This window comes from Budorcas taxicolor, chromosome 10, assembly GCF_023091745.1.
Source record: "Budorcas taxicolor isolate Tak-1 chromosome 10, Takin1.1, whole genome shotgun sequence".
Classification (NCBI taxonomy): Eukaryota; Metazoa; Chordata; class Mammalia; order Artiodactyla; family Bovidae; genus Budorcas; species Budorcas taxicolor.
This window is the reverse complement of record NC_068919.1, coordinates 2,153,031-2,179,977: the sequence shown is the minus strand read 5'-3', so window position 1 is coordinate 2,179,977 and position 26,947 is coordinate 2,153,031.

Sequence of the window (26,947 nt, the reverse complement as noted above, 5' to 3'; positions counted from 1 at the left end):
GGTCCTAGTCTCAGTGGCCCAGTCCAGGTCTCACATCGTCCTGTACTGTCCCAGCAACGAGAGTGCACACAGAGCAACACTCAGTGTATATGCCCCAGTGTACAACACAGTGCTTTTAAAATTTTATACATTATATTTCACTTAAAGTTATTATAAAATATTGGCTATATTCCTTGTGCCATACAATATATTCTTACAGCTATTTATTCACTCCTGGGACAGTCCAGGATGTTGTGAGACCTGGAGTGGGATACTGTGAGCCCTGGAGTGGGCTGCTGGGGCCAGGACCTGGTCTAGATTGGTGATGGCAGCCAGCTTATTTATTTTATACATAGAAGTTTGTACAGTCTTTTATACATGGAAGTTTGTAAGTCACTTCTCTGGTGGCTTAGACAGTAAAGAGTTAGCCTGCAATGCAGAAGACCAGGGTTCTATCCCTGGGTCAGGAAGATCCCCTGGAGAAGGGAATGTCAAACCACTCCTGTATTCTTGCTTGGAGAATCCCATGGACCTAGGTGGCCTACAGTCCATGGGTTTGCAAAGAGTTGGACACGACTGAGCAACTAATACTTTCACCATTCATTTTGGAAGTTTGTACACGTTAATCTTCAACACCTATCTTGTACCTTCCCACTGTCTCTGTCCCCACTGATAACCACTAGTTGGTTCTCTTTATCTATAAGTTTATTTCTGCTTTGTTATATTCATTTGTTTAATTTTTTAGATTCCACATATAAGTGATAACACACAGGATTTGTCTTTCTCTGACTTATATCACTAAGCACAATATCCTCCAGGTCCATCTGTGTTTTTGAAGTTTTTTTTTAGCTGAGTAATATTCGTGTGTGTGTGTGTGTGTGTGTGTGTGTGTAAAAAGGCCAATCTTCTTACCACTTTATCTTTTGATGGATACCTAGGTTGCTTCCATATCTTGACAATTGTAAATAATGCTGCTATGAACACTGGGGTGCATGTATCTTTTCAAGTTAGTGTTTTTGTTTTCTTTGGATCTATATCCAGGAGTTGAATTGCTGGATCACATGGTAGTTCTACTTTGACTTTTCTGAGAAACTTCCATACTGTTTCCCATAGTGGTTACACCAATTTACATCCCCACCAACAGTGTACCAGGGTTGCCTTTTCTCCACATTCTTGCTAGCATTTTTATCTGTGGTCTTTTTGATGATAACCATTCTTATAGGTGTGAGATAGTATCTCATTGTTGTTTTTTGTTTGCCTTTGATGATTCGCGATGTTGAACATCTTTCATTTCTTTGCACAAGCCTAAAGCAACCTCCTGAATTTTGAATCTTCCATTTGCATTTAACAAAAAAGGCAAACTTGTAAGTTATTGCGTGTATATTTACTTTTAATTTCTCCTTTTTTCTATTCAAGTTACCAGGTTTAATGCTGTTTATCCACACTTAATTTGTAATAAAGCAAATTGTTTCTGAAATACTTTCCCAGATCACAGGCACATATATCAATATATGTACACTATTTCAGATCTCTATCACTGAACATTTTCCCCATGCTCTGAGTATTATCTACACAGGCTCTAAGCCAACAAGAATTGAGACATACTGACATACTTCCCTGGTGACTTAGTAGTAAAAGAATTCACTTCAGCAATGCAGAAGACATAGGTTCGATTCCTGGGTGGGAAAGATCTCTTGGAGAAGGAAAAGGCAACCCACTCCAGCATTCTTGCCTGAGAAGTCTTATGGACAGAGGAGTCTGGTGGATTACAGTCCATGGGGTTCCAAGAGTTGCACCTACATAATTTAGCAACTGAACAACTGACATACTGAAAAAACCATTACCTGAGTCTGTTGCTTGCTTTCCTATAGCTAGTATGTTCTGCATGTCTCCTCTCTCTGCAGTCTTTATTTCCACCAGTTATTTTGGGTCTGGTCAAGATTTTTACTCTTACTGGCTCACAAAATGTTTGAAAGTGATACAGTTGGACTTCCCCAAGGACAGCAAGGAAAGTATCGTGTTGGATGCTGTATTTATATAAGTTGTAAGGCAGCAGATGTTACCCTCAAAGAAATAGATGTGGAAACATAGGATGAAGCAAGGCAGACAGTTCAGGGATTGGTGGAAATACAGAGATATTAAGAATGGCAATATAAACATCTCTGTGGTTTGGGATAACTGATCTGTCATTGTTGAAAAAAACACATCAAAGAAAACAGGCCCAGAAGCAGTCTTGACTTCAAGTCATTTTAAGAGAATGGAAAAAGTATTGTCAACATAAAATGCTAGGAACTCATAGTATTGACAGCTGTGCTACAACAACCTTATATGACATTGCTAGTGGTCCTATTTCCCAAAACACATCCTCCTTGCTAAACAGTGTGTGCATACATCACACAGTAGTATCTTTATATAAAGCACATCACTGTAAGAACTATTGCTATTTAATTTAATCTAATAGTAAAATAATTATACTCAGCAAACATGAGTTCATTATATTTAATTTCATTTTCCATTTAAATTGTATTTTCAAAATTATCATAGAACTATAAAACAACAGTTGGTAACATCGTTTTTATCAAAATCAAGCACATATAATGTTTAAGGCACTGGAGAGACACAAACGTAGGTTATATTGTCAGGTCTCAAGGAGTTTAAAATTCAGTTTGAGGAAAAATATCAGTGAGCATTTACTGAGAAAAAAGTGCCGATAATACAACGGATGCCCAGGTAACTAGGAAAAGATATATACAGCAAGTGGAGCTTGAGCTGGATGCTAGTAAGTATTGACCCTCATAAAAGGAGAGACTGGTGAAGGTCTCTGTGCAGAGGTGTGAGGGAAGAAACATAAACAAAGCTCAGGAAGTTGAGTGAAGAGCCTGAAGTCATGGAAGGGGTCACATAGGGTAGTAGTGAGGATTACAATAGTCAGAAACTGCTTGGCTGCATATGATAGAAACTCAAACCAGTTGGACCAAAAAGAGGAAGTCAGGATTGCAGGGTATCTTACACAATCCAAGAACAGAAATCTGGCAGAGAACCTGAGGACAACTGGAACCAACGATGCTTGTCTGTCTTCTTTTCCTCTGGGCTCGTGTTTCATCTTCTACATGATAAGAAACATGAATGCCAACACTCTCTCAGTACACATCTTACAGCCTCAGCGATTCAGAATGAGAGAAGGAAAATGGTCTTTGTTCCCGTTTCTAAAATTCCTGAGAGAGACACTGACTGGCCAGGGTACGGGATCAGGAGATCTGGAAGCCTAACGATTAATGTAAGGAAAGGAAGGTGGTTTAATAAAGTGTTTGAAAAGGAAAATGGTTATACTATAAATATATACATGTTACATATAGAAATAGTATCCATCAACATACACATTCATGCCAAAAACCAAAAATACCACATTTTGTTTGTGTTAAAAACTCACATCAAAATGCTAGCCTGAGACAGGCTTGATTCATTCCTGTTATTCTTTCCTAAAACAGTTAATATCACCTGTAATTATTAGATGAAATGCAATTATCTTTAGGGCTCACTGCTGCTTTGTATTCTGTGCCAGGGTTTCATCAAAGCCACATTCCATCCTTTTGCTTTTCTGTCTTTGTTTAAGTTAGGCAGCATATAGACTGTTTTACAAATTAAGCTGCTCTTTCTTCAAGGTGAAACTTTTTATAATGATAATTGAGGGGAACTGAGCTAACCTCAAAATGTAGACTAACTATGTTATATCATGATTTTATGGTACATAGTATGTTTTGAGGTCTAAGAATTTACTAATTTCATATAATAAACTCTATTTAAGGAATCATTACTGCCTTCATTGAGAAAAGACTGCATAATAGCTTCTGAGTTAAATAGGTGCTCTGAATATTTCAATGCTATAGTGAAAATTGTTAGAAGCATGATAGAAAAACTGGTATTTGTTTTATGGCATTCTTGACATTTTAAGAAATGTAGATTCTAGTCCTAGTGAAACAATTTCCACATCTATGTCTGACATGTTTATATTTCCAGAACTGGAAAGAAGAATGCCTTCCAGAATACATTCTTACAGATCCTCAATAGAATTTCCCCTCCCTTCTCTTTTTTGCCACTTTATTTATTTTTTTAATTGAAGGATAATTGCTTTACATAATTTTGTGGTTTTCTGTCATACATCAACAAAAATCAGCCACCCTCCCCTTTCCCTGCATTTTCATGGACATGCATTTCCCAGGTGGGTCAATGGTAAAGAATCTGACTGCCAGTGCAGGAGATAAGGGTTCTATCCCTGGTCTGATAAGATTCTCTGGAGAAGGAAATGGCAACCCACCCCAGTATTCTTGCCTGGGAAATCCCACTGACAGAGAAGCTTGGCGGGCTACAGTTCATGGGCTTGCAAAGAGTCGGGCACGACTGAGTAATTGAGCACACGCGTACATGCGCACGGGCGCACATACGTCATAGTCTCTCATACTAAATTACACAATATATTTCACTATTGCTAGTTCTTTGCACTAGGGAGCACTCAATAAAAATATGTGACTTGCTTTGGAAAGCAAAACAAAACAAGAAAAAGAAATGTAGATTCTGCATCAAATTTTCCCTTTGGAATAACTTTTTTTTCTGCCTCATTACTCTGTGCTGCACCCCAGTGCCTTCAACTCAGGTCTGTTCCACCATATACCAGTAGAGGAGCACAATGCGCCACCCTAAAGTGCATCTCTCTGGCACAAGGACTAAGTAAGGTTGATTATTTTTAAGAAACTATTTATTTATTTTACTTCCTCATCTCGGCCGCCTCGGGTGTTGTGGCGCACGGGCTTAGCTGCTCCACAGCACGTGGGCTCTTAGTTTCCAGGCGAGAGACTGAATCTGCATCCCTTGCATCGCAAGGCGGATTCTTAACCACGGACCACCAGGGAAGTCCCTAGGTTGATTGTTTTTAAGAAGCTGAAGACTCAGGAAGTCTTTCTTTTCACCTTCACCCTAACTGCCCCAAAGAATGTAGACAGAGGACCTGTTCCAGGAAGGGAGCTGTCACCACAGATCACTATAGTCTGAATGTGACAGGGAGGAATGAAGCAAAATATGTTTGTTACAATTCAGTTCTGTGTTTCCTGTGTCTACATATGTGGCCCAGGAAACATTTGTTTACCAAATATCAGCTTTTCATATCCATGTGAATTGCCTTCCTCTCCTTTGAAAGTCTCAAACCACTTCTCCCAATATCCTCTTTTGTCTTTAGCTGATGACTGTATTTAAGCTCAGGGTTTCAGCCACTTTGGTGAGTTACTTCATGTTTCTGGGTCTTTTCCATGTATACATGTTATTAAACTTCTGCTTGACTTTCTCCTGCTTATCTGTCTCATGACAATTCCTAGGATGAAAATTTCCTCCTCCTCAACATATCTCAAGGTCAGGGCTCAGCCTCCACTGGGGCAAAAATGTCTTTCTATTCTAGCACCTAAAATGGTGACAGGACCATTGGCATTCAGTCAATATTGAATAAATGAATGAATTACATCAAGGGTTTGCATTCATGGACACAAATCAATAAACAGAGCAAAAACATCCCCCAACTAAAAGAAGCAAGGTTAAAATGAAGAGGTCAGTGAGGGAGGGAGCAAACAGCTTATACTTGCTTCCTTTCTTTATAAAATGCCCCTTCATGTGCATAAACAGAAAGTTATTCTTCACATACCAAAGCTGAGTAATTCCAACTCCATTTATTCCAATTCTGTTAGTGCTTGGGGATAAAGTTCAGTCTCTAAAGGACAAAGAAGTTCTTGCTCAGTGTTGGCCAGATGGCTCAGGACACAGCTCTGAAGTCCATTCTGATTGTCCAAAGTTTCTTTTGATAAATAGCATGATTGCACTGACTGGAAGAGCAATTCCTTCTATCAGAAAATACTAGCAACAGAATTATTCTGGACTATCAAATTGCAAAAGGATAAAAATGTCTGCATTTTTATCAATAGGTAGATATTGATACAGATAAAAGTCTGCATTTTATCAATATCAAATTTAATCAATATTTTGGGATCAGTTTTTATTTGGTTCCTTGGATAACAAGACAACACACAGCTTATTCTGTGAATTAAGTCTATCCAAGCCCAAATACACAGTTTCACACAGCACACCACATGTCTTTATGCTACGCCCAAGGCATTTTCCTAATTAGCAAAAATGAAGAGCATATGGTAGGAAGGAGAGAGACAGCAAGCACCAGGAGTTGGAAGTGCCTACGGGGCAATCCAGGGGGAGATATGCAGTAGCAGATATAAAGGGCTTAAAACCAATAATGGTTTAAATCATAGCTAACATGTATTAAACAGTTGCTAGCCACCATGCTAAAGGCTTCACCATGTGACTTCACTTAAGCCTTACAACAACACTCTGAGAATGCTCTACATTAATCTCCATCTTACAGATAAGGAAATAGAGGCATAAAGGGATGAAATAATCTGTTTACAACTAACAGTTGTGAATTGATGAGTTAAAGCTAGCTTGTGCCTCTTTCAAAGAAAGAACACATTTCATGGCCAAAACTGCCCCATTATTTTAATCTGCTGTTATGTGTGCTCAGTTGTGTCCGACTCTCTGAGATCCCATCAACTATAGCCCACCAGGCTCCTCTGTCCAGGGAATTTCCCAAGCAAGAACACTGGAGTGAGTTACCATTTCTTCCTCCAGAGCATTCTCTCAACTCAGGGATCAAGCACAAGTCTCCAGTGTCTCATGCACTGGCAGGTGGATTCTTCACCACTGCACCATCTGGGAAGCCCATTTTAGTTTGCTATGGGACAAAAAACCTGTTTGTCTGTTAGGGGACCCACAGAAGCCCAGCCTGATAAATCAGAATCCTACCTAGACCTTTCTGTCCTCCTGAGACGAAACAGGACTCTGTGGGGCTCCTGGGCACAGAAGCCTTTCATACAGTTGCTAATCAGTGAAAGGAGGGAACGTAGAGACAAGCAAGGACCAGCCAAGAAGCCACAGTGCAGCCTTGGAGCGGGGTCCTGATTCCACCTTAGTTCAGTTCAGTTCAGCCGCTCAGTCGTGTCCGACTGAGACCCCATGAATCGCAGCACACCAGGCCTCCTTGTCCATCACCATCTCCCGGAGTTAACTCAGAGTCATGTCCATCGAGTCAGTGATGCCATCCAGCCATTTCATCCTCGGTTGTCCCCTTCTCCTCCTGCCCCTAATCCCTCCCAGCATCAGAGTCTTTTCCAATGACTCAACTCTTCGCATGAGGTGGCCAAAGTACTGGAGTTTCAGCTTTAGCATCATTCCTTCCAAAGAAATACCAGGGCTGATCTCCTTCAGAATGGACTGGTTGGGTCTCCTTGCAGTCCAAGGGACTCTCAAGAGTCTTCTCCAACACCACAGTTCAAAAGCATCAAATCTTCAGCACTCTGCATTCCACCTTAAGTGATACACAAAACAATACCTTTACGCTCTTAGTAGAACTAAAACACCCAACAAATGGAAGATGTCAGCATTCTTCATTCCAGAGAAGCACATCAGGAGACCACCCGAGGCCAGATTAAAGGAGGCCTTGCATACACCCTGATCCTTATCAGCAACCCCACCCTTGAACCATTGCTATAAAATTTCTCATCAAATTCTCCCAAGTTGGGACACTCAATTTTTGAGGCTAAGAGTCCACTGAGTCCACTTTGCCTGGCAAAGCAACAAAGCTACTCTTTTCTACTTCACTTAAAACTATGTTTCTGAGATTTGACTCAGTACCAGGGCACAGAGACCAATTTTTGGCATCTCACTATCATTTATATGCTTAGTCACTCAGTCATGTCTGACTCCGTGCCACCCAATGGACTCTAGCCCACCAGGCTCCTCTATCCATGGGGATTCTGCAGCCAAAAATACTGGAGTGGGTTACCATACCCACCTCCAGGGAATCTCCCCAATCCAGGGATCAAACCCAAGTCTCCCATATTGCAGGCAGATTCTTTACCACCTGAGCCAGCAGGGAAGCCCACCATCATTTATATACTCTGGCAAATTTTTCTTTCTCCATATAACAAATGTTGGGATTCTGAGTCAAATTAGATTTTGAGGCTTCAAAAAGTCCTATAAGTGTTTTGTTGATGGACGTAATGTCTCCTTCTCTTTACATCCATGACACAAAACATCTAGAATTATTAGTGACCATCTAAAACTTCGATGGTAATCGTCTCTCAGATTCTTGCCTCCAAATGGTGCTCTCTTTTACATTCTGAATCCGGCTATTAATAATTCAACTTTATTTGCCTCCCTTGTACTCAGTTACAAATGCTGCAGTTATTTCCTATACTGCCCCACAAAAGGGAGCTAATCTTATCTTGCCAGAAAAACATCAAAGATATAGTTAGCCCTCTAGAAGCTGATACTCTCTCATTTCTTAATGATGATTTAGGGCAGGAATCCCCAAACTGTAGCTCACAGTTCAAATTTGGTTGTCTGCTTGTTTGTATAAGTACTTTTCATTGCAACACAACCACATTCATTTGTTCATATATTGTCTGTGGCTGCTTTTGTGCATCAATGAGTAGTTGCAACAGACACTACTGCCCCACAATGCTAAAAATTTTTACCATCTGGCCTTTTACAGAAAAAAGTTTTGACTCCTGGTCTAGGTGGTTAGATGGGGCACTCTATCACAAGCATGCTTTCAACAAAATACGTAAGAACTGACAATGACTGTAACTTAAGAATGTTTATCACTTTCCTAACCTAAAGTCTAGAGTCTGTCAGATTCTAGTTGGTTCATAGATTCAACAGTGACATCAGAGACCGAGGTTCTTTATCCTTTTCTACTCTGCCATCCTCAGCAGGTTGACTTACCAGTTCAGCATGTCCAGATGGCTAAACAACTACAAGTGTCCTCACAGGAGAGCATCCAAAAAAGATGGAAAGTAAAGGGCAAAGGAGACTTTGAATTCTTTTTTTTAATCATGAAAGCAAAGCTTTTCCAGAAAACATTAGCAGAAATTCCCATATTTGGCTATGTGCATAGCCATGGACCAAATGGAAAATGGGCTTGGAGCCATGGCTATCTTGCCTGGTTGCATATTAGAATTACCTGAAGAGTAAACAGCAAATTAGAAACACTAACATCTGTGCCCTGTCTCAGACCAATTATGTCAGAAACTCTGAAACTGTTCCTAGCAGTGGCATTTTTCTTTAACTCCCAAGAAGATCCCAACAGGTAACCAGGAATGAGAATCACTAGTTACACTAATCATGATTTCTTTCCTGGAGCTAAGCATACTTCCACATGAACAAAAGCAGAATTCATTTTCCTAGGAAGATGATGGAATAGTTGATGATTTGGGACAGGCAACCAACAGTGTTTGCCACAGTTATATACATGTATAATCAAAGCTATGGTTTTTCCAGGAGTCATATATGGATGTGAGAGTTGGACCATAAAGAAGGCTGAACACTGAAGAATTGATGCTTTTGAATTGTGGTGCTGGAAGAGACTCTTGAGAGACCCTTGGACAGCAAGGAGATCAAACCAGTCAATCTTAAAGGAAATCAACCCTGAATATTCATTGAAGGACAGATGCTGAAGCTGAAGCTCCAATACTTTGGCCACCTGATGCAAAGAGCCAACTCACTGGAAAAGATCCTGATGCTGGGAAAGATTGAAGACAAAAAGAGAAACGGACAGTAGAGGATGAAATGGTTAGACAGCATCACCAACTCAATGGACAAGAATTTGAGCAAACTCTGGGAGAGAGTGAAAGACAAGGGAGCCTGGTGTGCTACAGCCCACGCAGTCACAAAGAGTCTATGGGTACACAACTTAGCAACTGAACAGTAAGAACAACATACATGGATGTTAAAGTAATTCAGATAGATGGTGGGACTAATGTGGAAGAGACAATTAGCAAGGATCCCCCTAAAATCCTCAAAGAATGGGGAGAAGTACTCAGAAAGCTTCTGAGCAACAACTCAGAGGAGAGTAGAGGGCCATGGACTTCAAGGAAGAAAGAACACACAGATGGAGATCACAGGAGATAGGGAGTGTTACAAGTGTAAGGAATACAGCAAAGAAAGGAGTTCTGAGAGTACAATTGGTTCCGTATTAGGCACATTGAGGGTAAAATGTCTATGTTATTTCAACAAAAATACTCATCAGTATAGAATTCAAATAAGTATTCTATAGAAAACATTTTTGAGAATGATAGGCAGGAGGCTACAAATAATTTCCTCAAGGAATAGGCATAAATTAAGTCAGGAGAAAACTCTAACTATGAGGATGGTGGAGATCATCAATCTGGGTGAAGCTGTTCTGTGAGATATGTAAAATACAGAGAAAAGCATACAACAAATGCAAATCAAGTCTGCTACCAACTGTTAATAGATTGGAGATGTTTAGAATTATCCTGAACTGCTAAAGATAATAGAAATTTGCATGTTTTACTTGACATACTTTAAACCTTGATGATAGAATTAGTTTTCAACTAATAAGACTAATCAATTAACAGGACAAATCCAGTCCTTCTAATTCCAGATTCCCCGGATTGAGTCCTCACTTAAACCAAAGATTGATTTGCACATGACTAGTAACCACAGAATGTGAGTGACCTTTTGGTCTCCAATGAAACCTCCTGGGAAAATTGTTTTCCCTGAACTCATTTAAAAACAGCTAACTGCTCTATATTATTTAAGGATCTTTTGTCAAAGGAATTCAATGAGCATCAGCCTGAGGTCACCTCATGACTTCTTAAACTTTTTCATCCAGTGAACTCCCCTGGGTTTTCCATGACTCATATCAACTGTCCACAGAAAAATAAGTTCAGTTTTCATCATACGTATTCTGCAGTAGCTTTGGTCTCCCCCTTAGTATCACATCAAATCTGAAAGGAGGAAGTGCCCAAGGGGAGGCTGAAGGTAAAGAATGCTGGGTCATTCATAGTTTAGTGCCTCTTCTCCAAACACTGCCCAGAGAACCGGGCTACAGATGCTGTGACTTCCTGAGAACAGTCCATGATCTCACTATGGGTCAACCAGCTGCTAGTGTAAAAAAACACTGGGAAAATATTGAAAATCTATGTGGTGTAATGACAGACTATAAGATAAATAGAACCCAGGAATGCTAAAATAATAATTTTTCAAAATTGTTATATGAATAGCATAAAAACATCACCTTAAAAATCAGTGGGAAGATATTTATTGTTTACTATTATTAGTAAATTTAAAATATGCCACTTTCATAAAACTATCATAAGTTAAAAACATCATTCCTTAGCCTTTAATTCAATAAATACTTCAGTGCCTACTATATGCATGTCATGTGTAAGGCCCAAGGTTAGTGGAACACAATTCCTGCTTTTCAGGAAATTTAAAACTCGAAATACCTTGGCTTAAAACAAAAAAGTTAACATGATATTATAATATGGCACAAAGGTATTAGAGTAAGTCCAGCATTCACTATTAGAATTCAGATGTGCATGCTGTCACTTCAGCCATGTCTGACTTTTTGAGACCCCATGGACCACAGCTGGCCAGGCTCCTCTCCATGGGATTCTCTAGGCAGCCACACTGCAGTGGGCTGCCATGCCCTCCTCCAGGGGATCGTCTCGACCCAGGGATGGAACCTGCTCCTCTTACATCTCCAGCATGTAGGTTCTTTAACACTAGAGCCACCTGGGAAGCCCAGAATTCTGATGTATCTGATCATATTCCACACACTTTATGTAACAGGCTTACCAGGAATCCAACCATAGGCATCTCTTGCTAAGAAGATATCATAAAGACATGATTAGGTAGGTAAGCCTGGCCTGGTAGAAAAGCACTTGTGTCAGCGGCAGGTGACTCTGACAGCTGTGTCTACCCATTAGAAGTCTCTTTTGCCCTTTGTGTAACAGCAGAAGGAACTGTTCCCACCAACACCAACAGGATGTGAGACCAGACAGGGCCACGGGCCGGCCCTAGTCTCTCACAGAGCATGGTCTGTTAACGCAACCAAACCCTTAGCAAATTCAGTCCTTCAGCAAATATTTTTCGCGAGTCTACAATGTGGCAGAGTCACAGTGCTGTGTGGCCTAACAAAAAATGGAGGAAGATGAATAATGTACATATGCCGTGAAATAATCAAGCTGATGTGTTTTAAATTCATGAGGTTCTTATTGGAATAGAGTGTCCAACTGGTGACAAATTTTTAAGGATGCGTGAAGGCTAAAGCAGATCCTGAGGAAAATGGAAAGGATGATTAATTAGGAAAGGAAATTAGGTTCTATGAGAAAAAGTTAAATTAATTCCAGCTTTAAATTGAAGACTAAGGGCTGACTTGATTATTATCTTTATGATCAGGTGAGATTTTACGTTCTTTTTTTTTTCCTTAAAAGACCTAGACACAGACTTCCCTGGTGATACAGTGGATAAGAATCTGCCTGCCAATGCAGGATTCAATCCTGGTCTGGGAAGATTCCACATGCCACCAAGCAAATAAGCCCATGGGCCACAACTACTGAGCCTGCATTCTAGGGCCTGTAAGCTGCAACTACTGAAGCCTAGGTGGCTAAAGCCTCTGTTCTGCAACAAGAGAAGCTACTACAATAAGCCGGTGCACCACAATAATGAGTAGCGCTTGCTCTCCGAAAATAGAGAAACTCCCATGCAGCAATGAAGACCCAGTGCAACCAAAAATAAAAAAAATACCTAGACACAGAAGAAATAGGATAAAATCAAATTTAGACACTGGTCTAAATAAAACACAATAAACACACACACAATGCGGGCCATTGACTCATTGCTTAACACAATAGGAGGTTGCAGAAGTACAAAGATGAATTACATATGTCTCTGCCAAAAGAAGTCACTGCATTTCAATATAAGAAAGAACTCCTTTGACCAATCAGGTGATAAAACTCAAGAACTAGCTGAAGGAGCATATGTAATATAAATGCCTAGAGATTGTCAAGAATAACACTGACTGCTATTCAAGATTGTTATGGTTGTTATGATCATAGAACTAGATGATTACTGAAGTTCCTTTCTAGACTATGATACTAGAGCCTGTACCTTACTTTTACAATCTACAGTTTCCTTCAAGTGGTGTTCAAAGTAATATATAACCAAAGTATATATAACTGGATTTATACTTGTCCACTGCAAGGAGATCCAACCAGTCCATCCTAAAGGGAGTCAGTCCTGAATATTCATTGAAAGGACTGATGCTGAAGCTGAAACTCCAATACTTTGGCCACCCAATGCGAAGAGCTGACTCATCTGAAAAGACCCTGAAGATGGGAACGATTGAAGGCAGGAGGAGAAGGGGACGACAGAGGATGAGATGGTTGGATGGCATCACCGACTCAATGGACATGAGTTTGGGTAAACTCCAGGAGCTAGTGATGGACAGGGAGGCCTGGCATGCTGAGGTCCATGGGGTCACAAAGAATCGGACATGACTAAGTAACTGAACTGAACTGATTGATTAATATTACAACTTCATGGCAAAATATTCTTATGTCCATTTTTTAGCTGATTTAATTAAAAGCAATACTTAACTCCTTGAGTTTAAGGGAAAACATCTGATAAGCCCTCTGACAAAGGGTTAAGAATTTAAACTCTGGATCAAGATTGTGTGTGTGTTCAGTCACTAAGTCATGTCCAACTCTTTGCCATCCCATGCACTGTAGCCCACCAGGCTCCTCTGTCCACGGAATTTTTCATTCAAGAATACTAGAGTAGGTTGCCATTTCCTTCTCCAGGGGATATTCTTGACCCACAGACAGAACCCATATCTCCTGCATTGGCAGGTGGATTCTTTACCACTGAGTCACCTGGGAAGGCCCTGGATTAAGATTATTACCAATAAATAGATTACAACTATAAAATGAGAGGAGCATTTGGAATGTTATAGTCGACTACATTTAAATTTGAGTTTTCAGGTTGAATATGCAGTATTACAGACTAGAAAAAAAACTATGAAAGCTTAGTTCTGTCCTTTTCAAGAAATGTAATGAGATACATATAACCCTGAAGCATAGAGTTTACATCTAGAACATTTGTTGTTTAATAAGAACACTAAAAAGAATAAAAATATTTGAAGCAGCTTTCTAGATATTTCTACTTGGATATCCCACTAAAATTTCAAATACAGTGCATCAAGAAAAGGGAGAGAGAAAGCAAAAGAGTAAGAGAGTGAGACCTTAACTCAAATCTGTACCTGTACTCTTTATATGTCTTTATAGTATCACCATCTTCCCAGTATTTCAGTCCAGAAATGTCAACCATCTTTGACTCCTTACTCTCTGTTCCCCACATTAATTAATTTAATTTATTGGGCACCTATCATAAAGTCTGTCACCACATTAGAGGCTAGGAGTGCAAAAATATATGACACTGTATTTGCCCTCAAGTATATGGCCATGTAAACCAATTTTCAGCCCCACATAATTAGACTGTTTTGTTTCAGCATCATTGAGATCATTGTGGATTCATATGCAATGTTAAAAGATATAATACGGAGAAATCTCTCACACACTTTTCTTCATTTCCTCCAGTCTTAGATACTACAAAACTATAGTGTATCAAACCAGGATATTTATATTGATCCAATCCAATCCTTATTCAGATTTCCCCAGTTTCACTAGTATGTGTGTGTTTAGTTTTACACAATATAATCACGTATATTAGGTTCCTATATCCACCAACACAGTCAAGCTACTAACAATGCCGTCACTACAAGTGTTCCATCGCCCTTTTACAACCACACCCACTTCTCTTCCATTTCCCACCCCTATTCAACTGATTTCTCATTCTTGTTTGGGTAGTGCTTTTTTCAGCTTAGCTGGAACTTCACATTTCCTCCGCCTCCTTCTTAGCCTGTGGAAATGTTCCTGATCCTTAAAGACTCAGGCTCAGTCTGATTTCCTTTCGTGAAAGTCTCCCAATTCCCTTCCTTCCTCCATCTCCTGATTTATGCTACTACTCTTACTTTAGATTTCATCATCATTTTGCTTCTATCATGAAGCTACCATGATACTACAGTTTAAAAACTCCTTCTAACATATGTCTGTGGATATCTAATCCACTTCTGATAAGTTTACGGAAATGCAGAGTGAGTTGCACACCAGTGATGTTGGCAGTTCCACACATTTTTCAAATACAAGAGCTCAAATGACAAAACTGCCTAAGAGTGAAGTCAGAGTGATCATTCATTACCTGGAAGACAAGACCAGACTATTTCTTAATAGTTTTCTCTTAACAATAATAATATAAATATATATAAGATGCAATGCAAATTTATCTCTTGGTGATGAGCCAATGTGTTGATCTAACTTGAAATTTATCAGGAAAATCTGACATCTCCTGCCCTTTTAACAAGAATAATTTACAAAACTATTCTCTAAATGAAGACCCAGTAAATGTTACCTCTTTCTCTAATAAAATTAGTATTCTATTCCTATAGTATACGGATGGCACTCAATGTATCTTCAATTTAAAGGAAAATGAACAATGTCATGCTAACCTTTTTTGATATATAAAATAAATACCATAAAAGGTTAAAGGTTAAAAGCTTAAAGTAGGATCACTTAGCCTCCTCTTCTCTGGACACACAGTCATTAGGAGCTGATCACAGGGACTGTCTCTGAAGTTCTCAAATAAACTACATTGTTATTTGTTCTTTTTTCCCCCTGAGGTAAAGCAAATATATTCCTTACTTTTTGAAAGAAATTCAGCAACACCAAGGTCATGATTTTTATTAAGTTCTAAAATCACAGCCAGTATCTAAATTGCATCTTTTGATAGATCTTTAATCAGTTTTTAATCACATTCACCACAAGTTCCAGGCATGATAATAAAAATTTCCATCTAACTTATCAGACCTAAGAGGAATATGATCTTTTGGAAATTCCAACATAGGCTTAGCTGAACACAGAGATTTCTTTGGAGCCTAATTTTATTTTAGCCCTCTTTTCTGATTAGAAATGAAAATAAAAAAAATATTTAACCATTAGGTGTATCAAAGAAATGAATGGCTATCTGTACCTTCCAGGGAAAATATTGCCATCTAGGCAGGACCCTCATAAACTAATGACAGGCTTAGTTCAGCCATAAAGGACAACAGTTACCAATAAAATTGACTTACATAAATGTTTCAAATTTTGTACTTTTCCTTATCCTTTAATATTGAACAAAGTCAGAAAAAGAAGCTTTAAAAGGAGACTGGAAGAAGAAAAAAAGAAACACACTGGAGGGAAGTCATAGGGTGGAAAATGAGCCATAGCAGGGGAATTTGATGAAAATTTCTGGTGGATTTATGTCATGTATTAGAGTGTCATGAAGAAGTGAAGTGAAGTGAATCGCTCAGTCGTGTCCAACTCTTTGCAACCCCATGGACTGTAGCCTATCAGGCTCCTCCGTCCATGGGATTTTCCAGGCAAGAGCGCTGGAGTGGATTTCCATTTCCTTCTCCAGGGGACTTTCCCGACCCAGGAATCGAACCCGGGTCTCCCGCATTGCGGGCAAACTCTTTACCATGGGAGCCACTCCGTTTTTAGAGTGTCATAAAAAAATAAATTAAAACAGGAAAGAAAAGAGAGAGGCTTCAAAAGTCTTCCAGTGCTTCAACAACAATAAAAATAATGCTAATATAAATAGCTCCCATCTGATTTGTGTTTGGACCACACAGTGCACTTTTGCCCACACATATTTTCTTTCCTAATCTTCACAATAACTCTTTGACGTGAAAAAAAAAATTACTTAATGTAGATGTATGGCAGAAACCAACATAATATTGTAAAGTAATAATCCTTCAATTAAAAATAAATGCATTTTAAAAAATTACTTGAGTTTCATACCACCTAATACTGCAGCATTCAATTGGAGGGATGGCATACCTTCTCTTAGTGGCTCTCTGCATAGAATCTGCATGCTGTGTTTAAACATGCAAGTAGAGTGGTGGATCCAATCATCCACAGTGTGAATAAGATCTACTAAAACTGTAGTGATCTGACAAGATTATGGATTTCTGATTACTCTGTGTACCTGACCCTACTTCCCAGTTCTCATGTCACGTACCACATCCTAGAAGCTGCTTCTTTACTTAAACTGTGACTTTCGATGATATGGCCAGTGTAAGACATTGTGTCTTAATGACAAATTCGACAGAAGTAAAAGGCAACTCTAGGGACTTCTCTATGAATAAGAAAATTCTGCAGTGTTAACTGATAAATCTTTAATTTTTAATTTAATTGGACCTAATTAAATACACGTGAGTTGAACAGCTGCAGTTTAACTGTCTTCATCCTATCTATGAAACTTAAACCTTCAAACAATGATTGGTGGGTCAGAAATGAACAATAACAGTTTCTAATAGAGTTCTATTTATAAAAATATTTCACATTTTTGGTTAATTTGTCATCTAGGACATGTTTAGTCTAAAATAAAGCAGAAGCCATGAATATTATTGTGGCCTGGGTTCTGGCCACAAGAGACACATATGACCTCAGACAGAATACACTGAGTCAGCATTGTGGTCTAGAATAAGGACAAATTAGCCCTAGATTGGACTTCATGTCCATGGAGTCAAGTCCCACATGGACCAAACACTAATGGAGCTGAGTCATCAGTGTAAGGGCTCAGCCAATTATTTCCCCAACTGAGAAGTTTTTTACAATACAGACTCATAAACCACCTCCTGGATCTATTTCATACTATTCATAGGGTTCTCAAGACAAGAATACTGAAGTGGTTTGCCATTCCCTTCTCCAGTAGACCACATTCTGTCAGACCTCTCCATCATGACCTGCCCATCTTGGATCTATTTCACCCATATTTCTTGGAATGCTTATGGATCTGAATTTTTCAGAAGTTTCCCAGGTGCCTGGATGATCAGTAAATTTGGGGAAATAGGGCTAGACTAAAATTATTCTAAGTAGGTATAAAAGGGGGCTAGGAGTTCTCCATCTGCTCACAGACAGAAAAAAAAGCTGCCTTAAACTACTGCTCCACCATCCAATGCTGGTAACTAGAAGTCTGATTACAATTTGACCCTTACTCCTTTCTTAACCATTTGTTTGTGTGACTGATTGACTGACTGATCTTCTCTAGAAACTGAATTTGGAGACCAGAAACTTCATTACGATGCAGCTATTTAAGGGCACTCTATTAATCTAAAGACCCAAAATCTTCAGCTCAAGGGAAATTCCTCCAGTTCCTTTCTATCACTTCCATTTCCTATGTTCTCTTTTCCTAAAGCACCTATTTTATAGGTATTTAACATTAAGAATTAAAATTCTTGTGTTTTAACTTTTAACTCATTGTTCTCATCTTTTCCTCTTTCCTCTCCAAGTTTTAGAATATTTTATTTTCCAGAACACTAATTTAGGCCTTCACTCTGTTTTCCAACTCTTGAATTTTTTTCAACTTTGCCTTTGAGAGTTTTAATTTCTAGGACCAATTTGTGTTTTCTTATTATTCATCTTCATAACAATCTTTTCCTTTCCCTCCTTCTCCCCTCCCCATCCTCCCCCTTCTTTGCTTTTCTTTTAATGGATAATAGCCATTTGACTTTCTCTTAAAGATACTTTTAAGTGTTTCTTATTAAGTTTTCAGCTATTTCTTGAAATATTTATTTTATAACCTTAGATCAGTAGTTCTGCTAGTTCATCTTGTTCCTTCTATGGTTTTTCATCAACTATCTGGTGATGGGTGTCCATTAATAGCTGGCATGGGTTACTTCTGCAGTGATATAGTTCCAATGTTCCAGCAGGCCTCAACTTTGATTGAAAAGACTGCTTTTAGTTTTCACATAAATGGTTAGGGCAGGTCAAGCAGACAACACCCGTCAAGGCTCCCTGGGCATGGGCGGGCAGGCAGGCTGGATATCCATCTGCTGTACCCCTTGCCAACTGAGGAAGATGTGTACTTTGGCAGAGAAGCGCTTCAGAGCCTGAAACTCCTGGCAGTGCAGTCTGTTCCGTTTTTTCCCTCTGTGCCTGTATGTGGCTCATGTCACCGCATGATCTGCTCTCCTTTTCACTCAGACCCCTAAAACCTTTGTTTGAAAATACATTTCAGACTTACCCTGACACTGAATTTCACCTGTGCCTGTCATTTAGTTTAGTGGGGTAAGTGAAAGGACTGAATTGCTCCATTGTTCAGATTTAGCTCCTATTTAATTATTACAAGGGCAAGTCCTTCAGCTCACTCTCCTTTATGTTAGGTCACTCTCAACTTGCAGGATCTCAGGATTGCATTCTCTCTACTTTGAAAAATCCTCAAAATTTTCTGCCTGCTGATGACATTCTTCCTCCTTTTCCAACACTGATGAAATATACACATATTTTATATATATACACATTCAGCCATATAAGAGAGTCAAGACAAGAGGAAATTTAGATGTTTTCAGTTTGATCTCCTCCTACAATAATTCTCTTAGCTTTCTCCCATATTAAATCACAGATACATTCAGCTCCAGGCACTAACACAAACATTAAACCACATCTTTCGTAAAATACATAAGAAACCAGTAAGTAAAAAGCTCATAAAACTCACAGGCTAATGACATCTATTTCCTCATGAAAATATAAATGGATGAATTATATTTTATATTTGACCTTTCCTTTTTTTTTTTAATTTTCTTTTTCAACAAAAGAAGTTCTACCTGACAAGGTATCTTGTTGGGTAAACAGAAGTACTGCTCAAGTTGATAAAGCATACTTGACTACATATAACAGTTTCTATCATTTTCAAAATATTTAGTCCAAGAGAAGCCTGAATTGAACCCATCATCATGGCCTATTGTGTCATACAAATTTATAGCAAGAATGATACCTACAAGGTACTATGAAAATCTACGTTAATAATTCTCAATCTCTTGGATGGTTATTGACCATCTGCAGTTACTAGTTACACAAGGAAACTGTTTCTTGCCATAACACAGACCCAGTTGCAGAGGGTTATAAGTCTTATTAATCCACATAACATGCTTCTTTTAGAGATTAAATTTTTTTATAAATTTATTTATTTTAATTGGAGGTTAATTACTTTACAATATTGTATTGGTTTTGCCATACATTAAATCTTGAAATGATATAATTTGATATTTGCAAATATCACTCAGGAACATGCTATCTTCCATCTTTCCATAGTGAAGAATCAGGGATCACTCATAAGTCACACACCAAAATTCTATGTGCTCACCACATTAATCATAAGTGTGTGTGTGTGTGAGTGTGTGTGTGTGTGTGTGTATAATCCAGTTGTGATGTAAACTCAAATACTAAGGGCTTTAGAATCTCCTTATCCTATTTCCAATTCACATCTAGATGGTAAATATGGCACAAAAAAATGACCTGTAATAAGAACTTGTCTGTCATACATTCATGCACTCAAATTGGTCTGGAGTTGATGGGACATGACATGCTACATGGACAAAAATATAAACAGAGAAAAGCAAACAGCTTTGATATTAAATGTAAGTTGTCTGGACTGCCCAGAGTAGCAAACTATAAAATTAACCAGTGGCCAAAAGGCCATGAGAATAAGTTTAAAGTATTTTTAAATATCAAGAGATGTAAATAGAGCTGTATTGGTAGTGACAATAGTTGTGATTATCTTTTCCCTATGAATTTAGAGACATTCTCAAATCAGCCATGTCATACTAGGTTTCCCTCAAAAGTATGAATAAATAGCAAGCTACCACTAAAGTAGAAAAGAAAGAATCTGAAGAAAGTGAATGTTCATGCTAGCAGAAGACCCTGTAGTATATATGCAATGGAGGCAAAACCTGCCTCGGGTCCCAGAGTGTCAGGGATCTGACAGTGTTAAAATGATACATAAAGACAATTTCATTTTGATGGCCTAAGTTTAAAATACATTCCAGTGAAGACTGTGTGACATGTTATGTTGAGTTTGGAAAGAGAAATAATTATACTATGACTTTTATCTGTGTATAAAAATGTATTGGACAAATAAATCTAATAATGTGTGACATTGTACAGGAGACAAGAATCAAGACCATCCCCAAGAAAACAAAATGCAAAAAAGCAAAATGGCTGTCTGAGGAGGCCTTACAAAGAGCTGTGAAAAGAAGAGAAGAGAAGAGCAAAGGAGAAAAGGAAAGATATACCGATTTGAACGCAGTGTTCCAAAGAATAGCAAAAAGAGATTAAAAGGCCTTCCTCAGTGATCAGTGCAAAGAAATAGAGGAAAACAACAGAATGGGGAAGACTAGAGATCTCAAGAAAATTAGATACCCAGAGAACATTTCATGCAAAGATGGGCTCAATACAGGACAGAAATGGTATGGACCATATAGAAGCAGAAGTTATTAAGAAGAGGTGGCAAGAATACACAGAAGAACTGTACAAAAAAGATCTTCACGACTCAGATAATCATGATGGTGTGATCACTCACACTCCCGTAGAGCCAGACATCCTGGAATGTGAAGTAAAGTGGGCCTGGGAAAGCATCACTATGAACAAAGCTAGTGGAGGTGGTGGAATTCCAGTTGAGCTATTTCAAATTCTAAAAGATGATGCTGTGAAAGTGCTACACTCAATAGGCCAGCAAATTTGGAAAACTCAGCAGTGGCCACAGGACTCGAAAAGGTCAGTTTTCATTCCAATCCCAAAGAAAGGCAATGCCAAACAATGCTCAAACTACCACACAATTGTACTCATCTCACATGCTAGTAAAGTAATGCTCAAAATTCTCCAAGCCAGGCTTCAGCAACACGTGAACCATGAACTTCCAGATGTTCAAGCTGGTTTTAGAAAAGGCAGAGGAACAAGAGATCAAATTGCCAACATCTGCTGGATCATGGAAAAAGCAAGAGAGTTCCAGAAAAACATCTATTTCTGCTTTATTGACTATGCCAAAGCCTTTGACTGTGTGGATCACAATAAACTGTGGAAAATTCTGAAGGAGATGGAAATACAAGACCACCTGACCTGCCTCTTGATAAACCTGTATGCAAGTCAAGAAGCAACAGTTAGTGCTGGACATGGAGCAACAGATTGGTTCCAAATAGGAACAGGAGTACATCAAGGCTGTATATTGTCACCCTGCTTATTGAACTTATACGCAGAGTACATCATGAGAAATGCTGGGCTGGATGAAGCACAGGCTAGAATCAAGATTGCCAGGAGAAATATCAATAACCTCAGATATGCAGATGACAATACCCTTACGGCAGAAAGTGAAGAACTAAAGAGCCTCTTGATGAAAGTGAAAGAGGAGAGGGCTTAAAGCTCAACATTCAGAAAACTAAAATCATGGCATTCAGTCCCATAACTTCATGGCAAATAGATGGAGAAACAGTGGAAACAGTGTCAGACTTTATTTTTGGGGGCTCCAAAATCATTGCAGATGGTGATTGCAGCCATGAAATTAAAAGATGCTTACTCCTTGGAAAGAAAGTTATGACCAACTTAGATAGCATATTCAAAAGCAGAGACATTACTTTGTCAACAAAGGTCCATCTAGTCAAGGCTATGTTTTTTTCCAGTGGTCATGTATGGATGTGAGAGTTGGACTATAAAGAAAGTGGAGCACCAAAGAATTGATGCTTTTGAACTGTGGTGTTGGAGAAGACTCTTGAGAGTCCCTTGGACTGCAGGGAGATCCAACCAGTATATCCTAAAGGAGATCAGTCCTGGGTGTTCATTGGAAGGACTGATTTTGAAGCTGAAGTTCAATACTTTGGCCATCTGATGTGAAGCGCTGACTCATTGGAAAAGACCCTGATGCTGGGAAAGATTGAGGGGAGGAGGAGAAGGGGACGACAGAGGATGAGATGGTTTGGATGGCATCATTGACTCAATGGACATGGGTATGGGTGGACTCCGGGAGTTGGTGATGGACATGGAGGCCTGGTGTGCTGCAGTTCATGGGGTCGCAAAGAGTCGGACATGACTGAGCAACTGAACTAAACTGACTGAATGTGTAAGGAGTTTTGGGCAGGAGAGTCTGGGGAATTAAGCATCTGTGCTGCATTAGCTTTCTAGGGCTGCATTTCCTTTGTACCTGTCTGTGTCCAAATTTCCTCCTCTATAAGGACACCAGCCATACTGGATCAGTGAGCAAGTGAGTGAAGTCGCACAGTCGTGTCTGACTCTTTGTGACCCCATGGACTGTAGCCTACCAGACTCCTCTGTCCATGGGATTTTCCAGGCAATAGTACTGGAGTGGATTGCCATTTCCTTCTCCAGGGGATCTTCCCGACCCAGGGATCGAACTCAAGTCTCCCACATTGTAGACAGATGCTTACCATCTGAGCCACCAGGGAAGTCCTATACTGGGCCAGGGCCCATTCTAATAGCCTTAGTTTAATTTAATTACCTCTGTAAGACTCTATCTTTAAATATGGTCTCATTCTGAGGTACTGGCAGTTAGGACTTCAAACGTGTTTTTGAGGGGACATGATTCAGCCCATAATACATGCTATTTTTGCTTGATATTTTTGTAAATAGAGCAGCAATTAACGGGTGAAGGGAGGAGGGCAGGGGTGGGGACGAGGGAATCTTAACATTGAACTCTAGATAATACATTCACCAGAGCCTATACAACTGAATTAAGTGTCAAGCAAGAGCCCACACTAGATGAAGGAAAAAATTTTAGATTTTCTTAACAAGAAAAGAAGCAGTGGCAACGTGAAAGAGATACAGTGGTTCTTGAATATGGACCTTACAAATTCATATTAATAACAATAATATACAAAGGTATAGATTCATCAACAATATTAGAGAAACATTATTAATTGCAATGTGAATAGACGATCTAGGATCATTGAGGATGAGATCAAAATTAATTATGTATAAAGTTCCTTTACTGAAAAATATGATAAAGTGTTTGTGGTATTACTATGAGATATCAAATTACTATTATCTAGCCTATTTTTTTTTTCAGTTTTCTGCTATCTATATAGCAGAAATTGACGTTCATTATTAGAATGAGATTTTTAATTGGAGTATTCGGCTTTTTTAGTTTTTTTTTTTTTTTTTAGAATATCATTAATAAGATATGAGTACGAATATGAGTAACATGAAATTTCCTGGCATTTTGACCCTTACTGAAAAATCAGGCAGACCTGCTAAGATACGAGTGAGAACTAGCATATCACTTTATGCTAACATCTTCCATTTCAGATTTTTCACCATGAAACATTCATGCATTTAAAATTAAAAGCTATAACAAATTCACTTCAGTAGAGTTTTTGACTTCAGCCTTATACTCTCCCCTCCAGACCTCACCAGCAGTCTGGGAATGCCACCACGCAGTCTAGGTTGAAAGAAGTCAAAATCACTGGTGTTTCTGGGAGAACACACATTCTCCTTTCTGACTCTCAGTCACAGCTTCAAAACCCTATGGCGTGATGCTGAGACCCGCTTGATTTACCTTGCAATGTGACCTGTTTTAGCTCTTGTGCTGGTGACTCACTGAACATCTCTTTTATTAATCCTTGCATCTACTGCTAACAATCAACACTGGAGCTGAAACAGCTTTCAGAAATAAACACAGCATTTTCCTGTACTCTTAGAGGGGGGAGAAAAAGAGAGATGAGGGCATTGGCCATATAAAACCATATACCATATATACTTGGCTTAGAAAGCTAAGGTTTTTAATCTGTATTTTAAAATTTGGGAGTCTATTCTAAAGTTTTAATTTTCCCTACTCAGATTCTAGGGGACATTATCTGTCTATTCTAGCTTTTTTTAGTTTTCTGATATCTATATGACATTGATACTCACTAATAGAACAAGGTTGTTGGTTAAGATGTTTGGTTTTGTTGCTATTTTCTCGTGTTATTTTTATTCATTTATTTATCTGGAGGAGTTTCATTTTCCATTCATTGATTTTTCCTGAACAGCCCCGTCTCTGCTTGCCATAGTTCATAACTATGGTTACTTTGAATCTTCTCTTTAGGTAGGACAAGATGTGGGGTCTCAGACTCTCCAACATGAGGAGAAATATGAACAAATTTGATAATGAAAAATTTCTTTAAATACAAATTCGAGAAAAATCTTCACACATGCTCAGAGATATATAAAAATATTTATGAAGTATTGTTTGAAACAGCAATAAATAAGGAAACTATATCTGTTAATGGAACAGTAGTGAATAAATTATGGAATATCAAACCAATAGAACACCATGCAGCAGTTAAAGAAATGAGGCAGACCTGTGTGTATGCAGATCTCTATATTTTGTTTTGCTTTTGGCCATTCAGCCTGCAGACCCATTTTTTATCTGAAGGGAATTCTCTTTTCACAAGATAGGAATACTTGGTAGCTTTAACATGTGACTTGCCCATCCGCTCTACGTGCCCCTGGGTGGGCCTACAAAAATATTCTTTATGCCAAAGTTTGGCTTTTTGATGCCTTCTTAATGAAAGAGGTACTACATCTAGAATATTTAGAAACAAGAATTAGAACAGTGTCTGATACATAATAAGTGCTCAATAAATGTCATCTCTTCCTATTATTTTATCCATCTATACAGAAATATATAGCATTAACTGGGAATGTGAATCTCAAACTTTTTGTACAACTGCACTATGTCTCTGAGCTAACACTAATTCCTGAGGACCAAGAATATCACTCTCAAGTCAGATTAAAATGGAATGCTGATAGCCTCAAAATGGGTTTAGAAAGACCCTGAATTACAAACAAATACAAACTCAAGAGATGAAGACCAGATATTGTTAATCATAGAGTGCCGCCCACCCCCCACCCTCGCCACCACCAATCATGATACCTTTCTGATTTACAGAGTAAAGAATAAGGACTAACTAACAAATGAAATATCCTGGCACATCTATTCCTATATTCAACCAAGCCACACTGCAATTCTGAGGACTGGCCAGTGTGGTAACATCAGTGAAGATCTGAAATGTATGGGTGGTGGCTTCTACTCTATGTGTGTATGTTAGTAATTCAGTCATGTCCAACTCTTTGCAACCCCATGGACTGTAGCCTGCCAAGTTCCTCTGTCCATGGGATTTACCAGGCAAGAATACTGTTGTGGGTTACCACTTCCTTCTCCAGAGGCTCTTCCTGACCCAGGGATCAAACCCAGGTCTCCTGGATTGCAGGCAGATTCTTTACTGTCTGAACCACACTACCATTTAATTCTCCAGCTTGATTGGTTGAAGAAAGAGATGGATAGGTACTAGAGAGTAATAGTGGGAGAAGTACAACTATTGCCAGAAGCACTCTATTATTAAATAGAAGTACATCTTAGGATGAGGTTTGAGCAGTTCTGAAAATCCAAGTAAACTGAAAAGAAGTCTACTTACACTTATTTCAGTCCAATTGCAAAGCAGCTCTGTTGCTGAGCAGATATTGGAAGCATTTTCCATAAGACCATGACTTCCCTGGTCCATCTGGCAAAACCATTCTTCTCAAGAGATGGATACATCACATATGCCTGGACTGGTGCCACTGTGCACTAAGTTTATTTAAAGCTCCCTCTTCTGAGTCTGGGATCACCAAGAAACTCTGATTCTGAAGTTGTTTAACTTTAGGCAAAGAACAGATTGATGATATAACTGTTTTCCTGAAATCACTGTATTTTTTCCCATGGTTTGAAGCTTCTTAAGAAGGTCTGTGTACAGGGAAAGACTGCATTAATCATGTTTTCACATGTATGCCCAGGCCACGTAGTAGTTATATTTTCCTTTGTTAATAAATAAACCATCATTCTGGGTCTACCTCAGTCATGCAAAGTATTTTGGTAAGCATGAGTCAGATTCTCAGGGCCTGGTCACTCCTGGGAAATATAAGTCATTGGAACTTTAAAAGATGACCAGATTTAGCTGGCCTCTCTTTTAGATGACATCGCATGCAAGAGCATATGTCCATTCAAAACATTTTAAACGTTTCCATTTCCTTCATCTCCGTTTAGCTTTTGGTAAGTACCTGCATTTCAATTTTTATTCCTCCAGCCCTATTGCATGTAATTTGATTTCTACTTTTAGTCTTTTACTCCAAGGTCTTCACTAAAGATT